This window comes from Pipistrellus hanaki, assembly GCF_964339955.1.
Source record: "Pipistrellus hanaki genome assembly, chromosome: 15".
Classification (NCBI taxonomy): Eukaryota; Metazoa; Chordata; class Mammalia; order Chiroptera; family Vespertilionidae; genus Pipistrellus; species Pipistrellus hanaki.
The window spans coordinates 9,468,974-9,483,577 of NC_140517.1; the positions used below are offsets into that span (position 1 = coordinate 9,468,974).

Genomic DNA, 14,604 nt, shown 5'->3' on the forward strand with positions numbered 1-14,604 from the left:
TTCTTTCAACAGAAGGAAAGGGGGAAATAACAATTTGGCAGTCATCTTAGTCTACCCAGCTGAGTTCTTGCTAAAGAATCATAATCCCCTCTAGTTCCTTCTCCTCTGAATCTCCTATAGTCCAAAAACTACCATCTTTGTATGGGCACATGATAGGTGTTCAGCGAAGAGAACCCAGTAACAACAGGCAATAATCACATTCCTGAAAGTCCGAGAAAGCAGGGCTGCTCCGTCTCCGGTTCCATTTTGGATTTGGTGAAGGTTCAAACTGAGACAGGCTTAAAGAGAGGAGTTGTAGGCACCCTACCCCCTCCACTCCCATTGCAACGTTCAAATCACTCAGTAATGTTGTTCTCTCTTACCTTTTTCACCCATTGGATACTTGCTGCCAATTTCTGTAACACAATCCACCCATCTGATTGGTCCCTCAACAGATGGCAACAGGAATGATCGTCACAGTGCCACTTCGCCGAAAATACAGTAATTTCTGCCACAAAAAAAAGTGGATGATTAGTAACCTAGAGGTGACACTAATAAAGTGGTTCACTATAGGACACAGGTGCACAATAAGACAGACTTTTCTCTTAGAAGATAACAGTCCAGGTGTGGAGCAAGGGATGTCAGCAAACCATCCCAGTAGTAGTGTGCAAAGTGGGTGACATGGGGGTGACATGGGCCGTGAATCTACAGGTACCGTAGGATGGTGTGGTTAGCCATATGTGTATTTGGTACTTGAATTACAACAAAAAAGCAGCTGTACATTCAACTTCTCACAATACGCTGTGTGCGTCATAAGCCGGAAAGGGGGATATAAAGTCTCTCAGAGCCAGTTTCTGCTAGAACCCACATGTCATTGGAATCCAAAACAAGTCACCTTCCCAAGTACCCTTCCCTTCCAAAGTGAGAAGTGCTTCTCTGCTGCTGCCAGATCCTCGTGGAATGATAGGCTTAAGGGCAAAGCATGACAGTGATGGCAGCGATGACAGGAGATGCCATGGCCATGCTAGCAGACTGGAGCACTGGGCTGGCAGCTGCAATTCTTTATAGAGACTACATCCCCATGCCCTCCCTACGCTACCCCTCACTCTGGAATCTGTGGGGTGTGTTCTGTCTAGATTCTGGTCTGATTCATCTTCATATCTCCCTCTGTGTCTATCACGTTTCCTAGCCCAGAGCAGCTGTTCTATGTATATTTGTTGAGTGGATGAACAGCAGAATATGGAGTGTCTGAACAGCTCTTGTCTTTGAAAATGAAGACACTGAACCATGAGGAGTGGAGGGGACGGGGGGAGATGGTGGCTGGCATAGCTTCCCCACTCCAACAAGCATAAAGGATTTCCTCAACGTCCTTGAACATTTAGAGCATCCACCTTCTGGGACCAACTTGGCCTGCATTAAGGGCTTAAACAGCTTCCTACTTTGACTTCATTTATTGCACTTTCCTCCCCCTCCCCCCCCCAAAATCCACTCTTCCTTGTTTCCACCTAACAGCTCCTCACATACAAGGCCTTCTCCAGAACAATAACAACAACAATAGCAACAACAAGCAAAAAAAAAAAAAACAAACCCTTCTTGATGAAGGGATGAAGGTGAATGAAGTCCCAAATGTGTTCATAGCACCTTGGTTGGGTGATTGAGGCAAGAACAATAAAACTGTCCTACTGTGTGCTAACCCCAGGGTGTCCAGGACCAAGTAGCTCTGAGATTATTTCCAGATGCACAGAGTCATGGAGAAGATGTCACATGGGGCAGTGCACACAGCACAGAACTAAGGAGGAAGGACCCTCCTTTGCAATCATGCCCCATGTGCCATTTTCCAAAAATTGCCTCTGTCCCCAGGGAGCCACATCACCAGATGCTCATGTATTCCTCACCGCCTCCCAGGTGAATCTGAGCCGTCCCTGGGTAACCAATGACACATGGCCAAAAGCACACAGCATGGTTTCAGGAGCTGAGTCATAGTTAACCTTGTAACCCGTCTGGTGCTCCTGGGAAACTCGCCCTGGAAGAAGTCAGCTGCCAGGGCAGAAGTCTGAATACTAGACATCCATGCTGGGAGCGACCTCCAGCTAGCTGTGTGGAGAAGCTGTACCAACAGAGATGCCCAGGCACCCCCTAGCAGGTCCCAGCATCCAAGCTGAGATGCCAGATGGTGAGTGAAGATGCTGCCATGGACCCCCAACCCGGCTAGACTTTCCTGTGTCTCCAGCCATCTGACTGCACAGCGTGAGAGACCCTGACACGAACCAGCCCTACGAGTTCACTCAACTACAAGAGATCATGAGTTGTCTCCATACACATTGCATATTTTTCTCAGAAGTGAAAAAACTAAAACACCATAAACATAAATAGAACAACGTTGGATTGGCCTCACCACTGAGTTCTCTTTAAATACATGTAACCACTCTGAGTATCACAAAGCCCATCTCCCCGCTCCACTCCGTGGGGTAAGACTCTCGCCCAACGTGGACAGCCGGCACCAGCCAATCAGAATTCAGCCCCGCAGCCCTCACCGCTGCCTTTTGTCTGTTGAACTTCCCCAGACAGTTAATCATATCGGTAGCCAGTGAATTTTTAAAAGTTTACGTCTCAGGTCTATAAAAAGGAATGGAACTCCCACTTCTCCTTGCATTCTTTCCCTCCTGCAAAATGTTTCCCATAAAACTTCTTTTACCCAAAGTCTGCAAAGATGCTTAAGAGGCCTGGAAGGAAAGCAAAAATAGGTGGGTGGCTTGTCTGATCATGGAAAACATGGAAGAGGAGCTCTGGATACTGTGGGGCATGTTGGTTCATGACTCCATGTTTCCTAGCAAAGGGGAAAAACGAGCATAAGAAATCTAAGGGTTTTTGTGCTTTTAGCAGAATTGATGGGGGGAAGGTTGGCTGGGTGAGCGGCCTGCACACCTCTTCCTAAATAGGCATTGCTCGTGGGAATGTTCATTTTCCCTCCTCTCCCCACATCTCACAACTTCCCGAGACCTAGAGTCATCTATTCTCTTCTGAGCCAAAAAAAAAAAAAAAAAAAAAAATACAACCAGGCATCGCTGCACGCACCCCAATCTTCTCAGAGGACTCACCCCTTCATTTCCCAGATCCTACGTGCCTGTGGATCCTCTAAGTACAGGCCACAGCCCTCTCAGTCCCTCCCATCCTGTGTGTATCTCCCACAGCACTGAGTTCTTAGATACACGGACAGCACATGCCATATATTATTTCAGAGAGATTGAGAAATCTGGAGAAGGAACACCATGAAACCAAGGGTGTAATTGAGATGAAGGAAGTACTTGGCGAACACACAGAAACCGAGGAGAAAACTCAGGGGAGGATGGAGGCATGATTGCGGCAGATTTATCTTGCTGAGTTCAGAACTGTAGAAGGCTTGGCACATGCAGGGCTGACGTATATGTGAACTGGATTAGAATAGTCCCCACCCCTTGCATGGTTCAGGATCCTCAGGCCACTAACTGTGTGCACGATGCTGGTATAGGGATGACACTGGGTGATGGGTTACGAATGAAAGAATTGACCCTGAGGGGAGCTGGGGAGCCCAAGGAGACGGTGACAGTTCCATTGCACAGGTGAAGAAACTGAGGCTAAGTGGTAAAGCCTGAGTACATAGAGCAAGGGAGCAGCACAGCTGGAGTGAGTCACTACCAAGTCCCCTCCCTTCCTGTCAGCTGTAAGAACCACCCAGGGGACCCGCTTCCCAGGGTAACTCACACCTGATGCTCTGGGATGTGTCCACAGATAATTCCTACTTTGGGGTATAACAACCCAGCAGGGGATCTCCAGTATTTTGGTAGGGAGTTGACTGGAATTATTCAACTAGAGGCCTGGTGCACAAAATCTGTGCACGTGTAGGGTCCCTAGGCCTGGTCAGATCCCCCACCCCCCACATGCCCATCTCCCTGCCTCCTCCTTCCCTCGCTCCCTCAGGGCCCCCTGCTGCCATGGTTGCCTGACATGTTCCGTGCTGCTCCCTGGTGGTCAGTGCATGTCCTAGCAAGCGGTTGAACTCCCAGGCTCACAGTCCAACTCCCGAGGGGACACTGCCTATTAGCCTTATATATATATGTGTGTGTGTGTGTGTGTGTGTGTGTGTGTGTGTTACTATTAAGTAAATAAATGAAATATTCAATTTTGGAAACTTATTAAGCAAAGAAGTGAAGCTATGGCATACAAGTCCCTGCTGTTGAGGAATACGGTCTTGTTATCTGGTGTTCTAGTGTTTTCCTCACTCTGCAGGTCAGAGCCGGGCAGCATGTGGGCAGTAGACCCCGGGGTCCTGCAGACGAGGCTGTCTTTCTGAGGTATCATGTTGATGATATTGTCAAAGGGAGTGAATGAACCCAGTGAATAAGCACCACTGCATGGTTTTTCTTTCCTGTTTTCACCAAAGTTCCAGAACCATATGGCGAAGCATATTTTTGTAAGACAGATTTGTAGATTATAATTTCTCTTAATGGGGGAGGCAGTAGGCTGCTGAACGTGAGGGAGCAGGACTTCAATTCCATGCTTTGCCTCTTCCAAGCAGTTTCACTTTGGTCAAGCAAGATTCCCGGGGGGGCTCAGTTTTCTCACTACAAAATGGGGATAATAATTGTTTTGTAGGATTTTTGTGAGGAATAGTGATGATACACGCAATACCTCAATCAGACAGGGCCCTCAATAATCAGTAGCTGTGATTGTGAAAATGTATAGATTGTGCTTTTTTCCATGGCGCATGCTGAAAACATTAGTTTTAACTTTTACTGTATGTTAACTATTCACAAAACCCTACACATTTATATAGACCAAATTGTCATATATTTGCATATATCACTATGCAATCACATAATGACTATTAATGTGTAGTATTTTCCACACCATTCCTGTTTCTTCTTCTTTTTTTTTTAATATATTTTTTATTGATTTTGTACAGAGAGGAAGGGAGAGAGATAGAGAGTTAGAAACATCGATGAGAGAGAGTCATCGATCAGCTGCCTCTTGCACATCCCCCACTGGGGATGTGCCCGCAACCAAAATACATGCCCTTGACTGGAATCAAACCCGGGACCCTTCAGTCCCCAAGCCGACACTCTGTCCATTGAGCCAAACCGGTTTCGGCCACACCATTCCTGTTTCTGATGAGGAAGCTGAGTCTCGAGGTTTACAAGCTCAGCTCAGATCTGTAGATCTGTGCTCCTGCCAGGATGTTCAGGGTTGCCGGCTGCCCATCGCTCACGCCTCCCTACAAAACCTCCAAGGCCAGCTACCCCGTGTCTGTGCAGGGTGACGCCCAATGCCCCGCTGTAATTACAACATCCACACCGAGCGTCTGGGCTCCAAATGGACTTGACACAGTGGCCCTTTAAATCAAACTCTCCACGCGATGATCTGTAGTATTTCTCTTTAGTCGTTTTTTTCCTGAGTAAGCCATGCCTTCAGAGGCACCTAATACAGAATGACAACCTCTGCCGCTCTGCAAAGCACCAAAGGACGGGCTCATTGTCACCATGGTAATTACCGCACAATACCTGACGGCCAATGGACAGTCCGGAGGCTCCGGCAGCCGCTGAATCCGGCATTGTCCGGCCCGATCAAAAGATTAGGAGCCCTGAAAAGCCGCGGAGCGGGATCTCACAGCCCTTTCGCTGGGCCCTGAAAGGCCCATTGTGCCGCCACCATAAATTCTGGGCTCCCCGGGCACTTGACAAGTGAAGCCAAGCCGGGGACAATAGAATTCCTGTGTCCAACAACACACGCCTTGTCCAGCGCCAGTCTTATCGGCCACATTTACAAATGTCTCTCGTTGTACCCAAATAATTCCCTATTAGAAGAGCTATGGGGAGCAGAACTAAATAAATATCCACGGCCTTTGTGATATCTTTGGGAAATGAATACACAAGCAGTCATCTAGCATAGGAGCAAGCCTCCTGCTACTCTATGTTTTATCACTCTCTCCCCGTTTCCCTTCCTCCACTTGAACGTATTAGCAATTGCAGAACTGGAGGCTAAGGTTGTATTCGCCACCTACTACATACCACCCAGAAATATCGTCCTTCGTGCTTCTACTGCTTTTTTTTTTTTTTCTAATTAGTCTTCCCAACAGCTCTGGATGGGGGCTCGTTTTATTCCGTTCCCCACCTCCCAAGAAGAGAAGGGAATTCAACCTCAGAGAAGTTAAAAAACTTGCCAAGATAACAAAGCTAATTAGCAGCAGGGAGGGAATTCAGAGCTAGATTTCCCTGGCCCCACAGGCTCTGCCTTTCCCACTCTGCCAGGAGGATTCTCTCTCTAAGAAAGGGATAGAACATCAGATGAAGGGGGAAAAAATCGAAGCACATCCACTGTAAAAGTCACCGAAATTCATGGGGTCTATTTATAGTGTTAACAGCCGGAGAACTCTTAAAGTAGAAAGAAAATAAAAAGTCTTTCTCCAAGAGAGTATATTTTATTTTGGCCCTAAAATGCCAGAAATTTTAATTTAAAAAAGGGCGGGTGGGGAGGTGGTTAGGTGGCGAGCAAACAAAATAAGGATCACCAAGCTTCAGGGGAGTTTCGGAGACATCCATACAGTCTGTTGGTGATGTTTTAGAATTCCTAGGGTAAACAGCAAGCAAGGCGCGCGCGCACACACACACACACACACACACGCATTTTATTTTACTTATTCTTCTCCTTGCTGTATTTACTTATAAATAAATACCTCAACATTTGATAGTAATGCAAATGGACAAACAGAAACTCCTTTTATTATATCCTCACCTGAGGATATTTTTTTCCCATTGGTATGTTTAGACAGAGTGTCGGGATGTGCCCGCAACCAAGGTACATGCCCTTGACCAGAATGGAACCTGGGACCCTTCAATCCGCAGGCTAACACTTGATCCTCTGAGCCAAACCGGTTAGCTAACGGGTAATTTTTTAAGGGCTGTAATGAGGTACTGATTTGGCCCAAATGATTCATCCTTGCTTAAAGCAAGGACTAGCCTTTGGGTTTGCTTTCTAAATTAGTTAAAATCAGTAAGACAGGCTATCATTTTGCAAACAGCTGACTACTAAGGAGGCTGGGTAGACTAAAGGTACTTGGTGACTGGCAGGTGTTTGTGCAAATACTGAGTCTGAATGAAAAAACATGGCCGGTCTTTCCCAAATCCTGCAGATGCCAAGGGAAGTGTTTCATCCCCCTGGGGGTATGTGGGCATGACATCAGCCGTGGACACGTGACACCAACTCTTCCGGCTCCTCTGTACCTCCAGGAACGAGGTGTTCTTCCAAACAGGCAAATGTGATCGCTAACAGTGTGAGTCAGCAGCATGCCAGTTCGGGGCTAAGTGCTTCCCTGTGATACATAATGTGGTCTTCTAACAATCCTGTGCCAGGCAGCGGCTTTTATTTATGCGCACAGGAGGGGTGAATAAGAGCAGTTAGCAGTGAAGCCAGGAGCTGGACACAGCGGCTTGAACGTACAGCAGCTCACCCCGCGGCCATTCTCCACTGCCTTCTCCAGACTTCAATGGGGACGCTAATTTAGGGAAGTAGTCCAGTGATTTTTTTTTTCTTAATGGCTAAGGATGACATCACTTTACCAGGCTGCAAATGAGAGACAGTGAGAGATGGGAAGAAGAGAGAGAGAGAGAGAGAGAGAGAGAGAGAGAGAGAGAGAGAGAGAGAGAGAGAGAGAGAAAGAGAAACCACTAGTGAAGCACCTCCAAAGGAAATGAAGAGCAGCAAAGTCCTTTGACCACAAACACACACACACACACACACACACACACACACACACACACTTCACACATTGGACACTCATCTCTGCAATCAAATCCAGCAACTTATAACATCAGTGTGACAGAGTGCTGGGGTCAATTCCATGGTCAATAGGGTCTTTCCCAATCCGGTGTAGGACTCTGTGGTTGAATCAATAAGGCCCAGGCTGACAGCAGCCCACCTCCCATCAGCAGGATCCTGAGCACCTCGGGGAACGGGGAGCTGGAGGACCCAGGAGCCTGTCCCTGTCCAGCACTCCACAGGAATCTGCAACGTCACGTGCTAAACCTGGGCCACAAGGAAGACGATCTTTAAGAGGACAGAATCCTATGGCTCTCTAACATGGCCAGATTTCACCATCCCTGACAAGATGCTCCCCTGTCCAGGAGCCAAACCAATTGTGCATGTCACTGGGCAAGCAGGGAGAGCAGGGCCAAGCCACAGAGTCAGACAGACCTGGGGAGGAAGTGCCAGCCCTGCGAGGGTGGAGCTCCGAGTCCAGTGGGCCTTGCCCACGGGCACCACCAGCCCATGACTTAGGGCTCTTCCTTTGTCTGTAACATGGGCACTGGGATGCCTCACAGCGTGGCGAGGGGGTGGGGCCAAATGAGATAACGCGTGCCGATGACGTGCGTACGCTTTTGGTTCTGGCACAAATTGACTGTTCACCACCTATTAGTCAGTATCATCATCATCAAAAACGTATCAGTTTTCTGTTGTAGTGATGCAATACTGAGAAATATAAAGAGATCCATGCAATGCCTGGTACAGTAGGAGCTAAAAAGATTACTGTTGCGATGATGATGATGATGATGATGATGATGAGGGTGATGATGATTGGCATTAAATGACAGTGAGTCAGAAAGCAACTTTCAGTCCTCTGTCCATGCCGACCCTGGCAGAGGAAAGTCTATGGCAGTGGCTCTAGGTACTCAGGAGCACCCCAAAGGCCACGACAGGGGCGATGGTGGGTGAAGGCAGTGCTGGGAAGCAGGTTGTGGGATCCCCACCTTTCCTGCTTCCTCATATGTAATACGCAGGAGCTCTGCTTTATGTTTGATACATATTAAGGTTTAGTTTAAGATTCTATTTATAAAAATCAACATGGAATTGAGAGGAAAGAAATAATAAATCCAGGGGTTCAATGACTCCTTTGACTCTTTATGGGACCTCATTCTGAACAGATGTGCATGTTTAGACATGGACATACATAACCACAGCAGACAGATGACTAGACAGGGACAGAGCACGCATGTGAGAGGAACAGACACCAAATTAGGAAGCGGAGGGACAAGGGTGTGGAAAGGGGGAGGCGGGTATTAAAACAGTCATGAGATATGCCTTCCGGGGAGCAGAGGCCTTCCTAGCCCCACCCCTCTACAACCTGGCCTTCTCTGCAGCTCTGACTACTCATTCATTGAGTCTTCCTCTCACTTATGCCATAAGTACGCACGGAGCATTCCTATGTGCCAGTCCCTTTGCAGAGACAAACACACAGAACTGGGGCCCATATTTAAAGAAAGACAGAAGGAGAAAGAGAGGGAGGGAGGGGGAAGAGAAGAGGAGAATGAATGGAAGGAAGGAAGGAAGGAAGGAAGGAAGGAAGGAAGGAAGGAAGGAGGAAGGAAGGAAGGAATGAGCTAGTTTTTTTTTTTTAATATTTATTACATTGATTGGGGTGACATTTGTCAACATGAACATACAGGTTTCAGGTGTGGGTTTCTCTGTTACCAGATCGGTATATTGCACCGTGTGCCCACCACCCAGAGTCCGATCTTCTCCTGAGCAGTCCATTTTAAGCTGTTGTCGCTCTTGTTGTTTTGTCTGCCAGCTAAATGCCACCCTTTTCAACGATGAGGAAAAGGCTCCCAGCAGTTTGGAAAGAGGCTTGCTTTGAATGTCATCACTAACGGTCTAAATTTTAAACAACAGAGAAAGGATCTCCCTCTCCTTGAAATCAGATGCTGACTAATTCTAGGCTTTTCTATGAATGCTTAAACTTTAAAGTATTCTTGTTTTCATTAGGGAAATGCAGCATTCAAGCCTTGACGAGGCCTTACTCATAGGAAGTGACTGACTGGAAATGTAGAACCTCCTAGGTATTGCAGATCTTTTAAAATCCCTTCCTCCAGATTCCCAAGTGAGAATTATATCCTTTCATTCTCCAAAAGTCAAAATCACCTTGTTGTAACAAAAGCATGTTTAAATAAGACAGAAAACACCCCTGCACGAGACAGCAGGCCTTCTCAGTCTAGATATGTGACTTGTAGAGCAATGGAGAATATACTGGCATGTTTCAAAATGGTTCACTATGAAATAAAATATAAAGGTTGTACACTAGGTGTAAATCCAATTATGATCATTTAAAAAAAAACAAACAAAAAAAAAACACAAAAACATGCCAAAACCGGTTCAGCTCAGTGGATAGAGCGTTGGCCTGTGGACTGAAAGGTCCCAGGTTTGATCCTCGTCAAGGGCATGTACCTTGGTTGCAGACTCATCCCCGGTAAGGGGTGTGCAGGAGTCAGCTGATCCATGATTCTCTTTCATTGATGTTCTCTCCCTTCCTCTCTGTTAAAAAATCAACAAACTATAAAAAACAAAACAAAACAAAGCAAAAAACCCACAAAAACAAATTCCTAAATTGAGTACTGTGAGGGAGGAGGAAAACAAGGACAATCTGAGTCCCAGTGAATTTGCAGGTGAATTTTTCCCTCTCCTCTTCCTCATTTCTCTTATAACCTTTAAACAGTATTATGTGTCATAGCCAGAAATGTGTAACTTTATACAGTCACATCATGCTGCTGCGAGGTCTCTCTGGCAGATACGAGAGCCGGCCGCACTCAGAGTGAGAGAGTGGGCGGGTAAGGGAGCCCCTCAGTCACTGTCCCACCTGGCCAGAGCACCCTCCCCTCCCTAATGGTGCCAAATAAGTCGGCCAATGCTTTCCAAAATAGAAACAGGAAAGTAGGGCATGATACTGACAACCATCGACGTGTCAGATTAGACACTGAAACTATCCATTTGATTCTAAAATACTCTCTGGACCCTAACCGGTTTGGCTCAGTGGAAAGAGCATTGGCCTGCAGACTCAAGGGTCCCAGGTTCAATTCCCATCAAGGGCAAGTACCTTGGTTGTGGGCACATCCCCAGTAGGAGGTGTGCAGGAGGCAGCTGATCGATGTTTCTCTCTCATCGATGTTTCTGACTCTCTATCCCTCTCCCTTCCTCTCTGAAAAAAAACCAATAAATTATATTTTAAAAAACAAAATAAAATACTCTCTGGTACAATGCACCGTGTGCCCACCACCAAAGTCAGATCTTCTCCTGTCACCTCATAAGAGGGTCCCCTTATCTCCCAACCCCCTTCCCTCTGGCAACCACCACTCTGCTGTTTGTGTTCATAAATTTCCATTTTACATCCCACGTATGAGTGAAATCATATGGTTCTTCCAATCAATTTAATAAGTATTTAAAAAAATGTAAAATACTCTCTGCTATGCGAAAATCCAATATGGCAGATCAGCAACTACCATATAGATAGCAGGAGGTTATCCCCGGAGGCCCTGCCTGTCACTCCGGTCATTCTCCCCACACACACCTGCTGGCACCTGCATGAACCTGGGGCTGTGCTCGAGGCTCGGGGGGACAGCGGTGCACCGAGTCAGACCCCTGCCCTGAACAAGCCTGCATCAGAACCAGCTCTGGCTGCTCTCCCCTGGATAGAGTTACCCAGAAGATCTCTTGAGGTTTGCTACCTACCTACCCACCCCCCAAGACTACATCAGCCAGTGACCAGCTAATGTGCGGTGACCAGCACAGCCGGGCTGCACGTGGGGTGCTGAGTTCCAGCTCAGACTCTGACACCCTGCGACTCCAGGCAAACCCCTCTGCCACTCAGAGCATCTATTCCCCCATCTGACAGTCAGGAGGTGACGAAGCTGAATACTCAACTCAAGGATCCATTATTCTATGGGGTGACAGGCCCATTTGTACTCGGGGTTTGCCGGTACTTCAAACTAACCCATAAGCAGAGACTTCAGACAATAATGTATTATATGTATATTTAAAAGTCAGTAAGAGAGCTGATATTACTAAGTTCTCAAGAAAAAAAACACACCACATTCTAAGTATGTGAGGTGACAGATGTTAAGTAAACGAATGTTGGCCATCACTTTGCAATATAGACCTCCACCCCATCATGGTGTGGTGCACGGTGGACTAATACAGTGCTGTGTCTCATAAGAGCTCATTAAAACTGGGGGAGGGGCAGGACCCATAGAGCATGGTGAGACCACAGGGCACTCTCCTGCCCCCAAAAGCAGAACCTACCCAGAAAGAAAGCAAGGGAAAGGGATTTAGGGAGCTGGTGACTGATCTGCATGGGAAAGTCTTAGCGTTGGACAATCCTGAGTTCAAATCCCGCCACTGCTTTGCGCTTCAGTGTGTGACTTGGAGTGAGCGACTCAACTCCGCAAGTGCCAGCCTCCTCTTGTCAAAGGTGTGTCTCTCTTACCTAACTCACATGGTTGAAGACACTCCAAACACACACAGGGTGCCCAGTAAAATCCTCCCCCCCCAAAAAAAAATTACAGGACGGTTCACAAGAATCCTGTACACCGGAAACTCCCGCTGAGGCAGTCCTCGCACACTTCTCTGCTCCCAGCACCTGGTGTAGGTCAGTCACATAGAAAATGCTCAGCAAATAAATACTGGTGAGCTCTGATTAGCTCCTGCTGATTAGCAGCTCTGATTGGCAATTAGGTGCCTACGATTAATTAAACATGAGGACACAGATTGGTTATCACCTTATAGATACAATTTGCCTGGAGGGACGCTCTTGCCAAGTGCAAGGGGAGGTGGTGTGGAAAGGTCACGGATGCCCGGTGCACCAGCCTCCCACCCGGCGTCCGAGAGCAGCAGAGGCAAAGCCAAGTGCGCGAGTCCCGGCCCAGCAGTGCGGGCGGCACGGCTGGCCTGGCAGCGGTCCTGGCAGCGGTCCTGACAGAGCTCCTCAGCCATTGAACAGGCAGCTCAAAGAGGCCTGGGAGGGACTCCATGGTGCCCTTTGGCAGAGAGGAAAGCAGAGCCCACACCGAGAGTGGACAGCGTGAGAGCTGTGCTCCCGGAGAGTGCTCCTGGAGAGTGCTCCCAGTAGGGAGTGAAAGGTGCTCAGCGCAGGGACACAGCAAAGCCCATCAACTACCCAATGCCAAGGCCACGGGACCGTATCCCCAAGCAAGGCCCCAGCACAGCGGGAAAGGTCAGCCTTCATTTAGGCTGGTGCACCCCCCACACACAAACACACATTCATTCCAGACAGACATACATGCATGTATGCTCGGGTGACTAGATCTTCCCACTTTTGGCAGAACAGTCTCGATTTTCAACAATTTTTCCCGTGTCCCGTGGCATTTTTAAAAAGCCCCGATTTTTGGAAAGATTGGAAAGATTCTTTCCAAAAATCGGGACTTTTTTAAAACGCTGTGGGATGCAGGAAAAATTGTTAAAAATCAGGACTGTCATCTGGTCACCTTAAGTATGCACACATACATACTTACACATGCATGCATGCACACAGATATTGATGCATAGCCATGCACGCGCACACATACGCACATGCACACACACGTGCAAACAGACACATGTGAGTAAATACACAAACATATATGAACACGTTCAAACATGCACACATAAATACATATGGACATGCACACACGTATGCATCCACACTCACATACAGGCACTGCAAAGAGACAGAGGTGACTCTGACATAACCAAGCCCCCTCTGGGTCCCAGGGGATAAACAGCTATGAGCCATTTACTACGATGGGGAGGGGCAACGCGGTGGCTCTGTAACTGGGTCAGGCACCAATTGGTAGTCAGCCCCACGGACGCGGAAGATGTAATGAGGAGGACACAAAGGCGGAGGATGGAAACCGTGCCCGAGAGCGCGTCCCCTACTCCGCTGCCGGGCAGCGGGGCCCGGCCCAGGGCATCTCGCTCAGACAGCATTCGGAACGCCTGGCCTGCCAGCTCAGCCGTGGAGACTGAGCCGGAATGAAAAACAAACCCAGGATCTGATGGAGATCATGGCCCGAGTGTAAAGTACAGAAACAGTGAACAGGGACAGAGGCGCAGAGTGGGCAGCTGCCTCTGTGGGGGCGGGACATGACTCACAGGGCACTTGCGACCTAAAGCTTGTGTCCACAGAAGCCAGGCCCTTTCACCCCGATCCTCGCACCACCATTCCCATCCGGGGTGCCAGGGCAGCGTGGCATCCCTGGCACCTGCACACAGACTGACAGGTGGAGAGGCCGGGCTGGTGAGTCAGTGCCTACTCACTCCCTGGCGAAGGGCACCCAGCAGTGGCTGGCCACCTGGGTCTTCCTGGAGAGGCAGGATGCACCCCAGAAAAGGGGACAAAGTCCCTCCTAGAGCCACCTCCCGCTCAGATTTTAGGGCGCCTCCCATGGGGCGACCCCAGGCTGCAGGGCCCGGAATGGGATGGGCCCAGCTCTGTTCTGACAGCCCAGCGTGGTGGCCTCCCAGGAGGCCCAGAGCGGCAGCCCCGGTCCCTGGCACTGCCGCCAGCCCTGTGCGTGGCCCGCTGAGAGAAGACACACACCCACTGCTAATGAGGCCCTCACAGACACCGGCCAGAGAGACGAGTGTGGGCACCGCTGCCAGGCAGGTCACACAGGGACCCAGCTGGGGCAGAGCCGCCACCTACCTGGGCCCCCAGGGGCTCCCCGCACCCCCGGGAGGACCCCTGAACGAATGGCATCCTCTCCTTCCCCACCTCCTGGCCTAATTAAAAGGAAAGCGCAGCCAAGACTATGTACATTTCTCAGA

At 48.6% G+C, this 14,604-nt stretch overlaps 1 protein-coding gene across 2 annotated transcripts in view; it reads right to left on the reverse strand.

Annotated features, from left to right (window-relative positions):
- The window catches only part of CDH11 (cadherin 11), a 121,482-nt gene that overhangs the window by 72,281 nt on the left and 34,597 nt on the right, over positions 1-14,604 (reverse strand). Inside the window, exon 2 of one of the 2 annotated variants that reach the window (XM_084861026.1) lies at positions 363-487. The exons of the other annotated variant lie outside the window; for it this stretch is intronic. The gene's annotated coding sequence lies outside the window, so the exon portion shown is untranslated. The remainder of the gene's footprint in view (positions 1-362; positions 488-14,604) is intronic. 2 annotated transcript variants of the gene reach the window in all.